We start from the raw sequence: 2,262 nt of genomic DNA on the forward strand, positions 1-2,262 counted from the left end.
CGGTGCAGGCAACACCAAGCCAAGGGTTGCGATCCCCTTACTGGTCACAAAAAAGACAAAAAAAGAATAATAATAATAATGGTACTTTTATATTTTGTGTTATTTTGATTTGGAGAGATTAAAATCTATTTCACAAGAGAAAATTATTCAATCAGAAAAACTGCTTTCTTTTGAAAATACAGAAAGAGCAGCAGAAAACCCTGTACCCAAAAGAAAGAAATTAATGTCAAAATAATATAATTATTTTTCTTATATAGAAAATGCTTTCAAGGGCCGGCCCCGTGACTTACTTGGGAGAGTGTGGTGCTGATAACACCAAGGCCATGGGTTCAGATCCCCTTACTGGTCATCTTTAAAAAACAAAAAAAGAAAATGTTTTCAGAAAAAGCTAATTTTCACCCAAACTTCTCAACCCTATTTACCTATAGTTATTATATTGCTCCTAGTTTTGATATGAATAATCATATCTGCTAATGGTGGATAAATAAGCCTAGAGAAGAGAGTGACTGGTGAAAGATAACCCAGTGGCAAACCTTGGAGCCTCCTGACTCAAGATGAAGTATATATTCTCTCAGTCCACCCTTTACACACAATGTAGTGTGCTCTTCAGCTTAATTATACTCTTCAGACACTACACCTGATGAATTGTCAGTGTTTTATACCTTCATGGAACATAAATTTAGGTTTCATTTTATTAGGTTCTAAAATTGTAATATGTAAATAGCACAATTTCCACAATATCCATATTCTGCAGTGTAAACAATAAAAGCCATTTTCTCAATATTTTCATTGCCCTTGCATTTTCCTTTACATATACTTTTAACAGTAAGTAGTACTTTTTTTTTAAGCAAAGGAGACCTTTTGTGACAGAGAGTCAACAATTTACAGTATAACAAAGAACGACTTAAGGTTGCAAACCTTTGAGAAGCTTCTTCAGTAGTTCGTCAGAGTATTTCAGGGCTCCAAGGTAAACAAGCACCTGAGGTAATCTATAGTCAGCAAACATGGTGATAATGGAGATGTCCTTCAAGCAACCATCCCCTTTTCCTTCCAATACGCTCCATGTATCTGCCACAAGGATTTGGGCTCGTTTGTAAAAAGAAATTCTTTCCCCCTGATGAATAACGAGAATATAAATGTCATATGGGTATCTGAAAGCCTTATATATGCTATTTTTTAAAAGGCACATGTTGAAAACATTTTTTCAAGGGCAGAATAATCTTATGCTTTTGGTAAGAATTTATAGAACTTTTATAGAAAACAAAAGGATCTAATAAACATTAAGTGATCTCTGTCACTCCAAATTTACTTCCTATTTTTTGGAAGGCACATAAAAAACAATTTACATAATCCTGGTACTATATATATATATTCTTCTGTGGCTGGCCAGTATGGGGATCTGAATCCTTGACTCTGGTGCTATAAACACCACATTCTAACCAACTGAGCTAACCAGACTTCCTGGTACTATTTAGTATTCTTTTTCAAGGGCATTACTTCATATACATATTTCTGTGTCACTGTAATCCAACAGCTTATTGTTTTTAATGTCTAGATAGCATTCCTTTTGAAAGTTTCTTAAATTAAAAAATATGTTTTTCTGATTGCAACAATGTTCATGTCAATTGTATAAAGTATAGAAGAATATAAAGAAAACAGTGCTCACTTCAACAGCACTCGTACTAAAACAGAAACCATACAGAGATTAGCATGGCCCCCATATAAGGATGACACACAAATTCGTGAAGCATTCCACAAAAATAAATAAATAAAATACTACAAATTTAAAAATAAAGAAGAAACTAATCATCCCTACGCTCAAGTCTGAAAAGAACCACAACATTCACTTCTGAACTGTTTCCTTTCAGATAATATGATTAACGTATTCTAGAGATAAAAGTGTAATGGATCAACAGCCAGAATTTGCAGTAGACTCTCTATTTTTCTATCATTTTTGGAAATGGTCAAAGTCAACATGTAAGTCCATATAATAAAAATAATTAGCCAATTATATTTACACATGGAAGAAACAAAGTTAACCAACCATGTAAGACAATGGCTTAGATTTAATTCAAGAATTCTCTGTTAAATGCAGATTAGTATTGACTATGGAAAAACACAGAAAATTACAATCTCTCTTTATTCTAATACCAATGGAAATAACCTCAAATCATGTTTTATAACTCTTTGTCTGCTAAATGGGAATAAATCAACTATTGGCTCCCAAAATATATCCTGACCACCCTGGGAAATATTTTATTT

The 2,262-nt window shown here is 33.1% G+C and overlaps 1 non-coding gene across 1 annotated transcript; it reads left to right on the plus strand.

The window, feature by feature from the left end:
• The first annotated feature begins 1,658 nt into the window (after window positions 1–1,658).
• Window positions 1,659–1,762, plus strand: LOC134368998 (U6 spliceosomal RNA). Its single transcript, XR_010022588.1, has one exon. It is a non-coding gene; the product is annotated as a U6 spliceosomal RNA (small nuclear RNA).
• Window positions 1,763–2,262: the final 500 nt, after the last annotated feature.

Source organism: Cynocephalus volans, chromosome Y, assembly GCF_027409185.1.
Source record: "Cynocephalus volans isolate mCynVol1 chromosome Y, mCynVol1.pri, whole genome shotgun sequence".
Taxonomy (NCBI): Eukaryota; Metazoa; Chordata; class Mammalia; order Dermoptera; family Cynocephalidae; genus Cynocephalus; species Cynocephalus volans.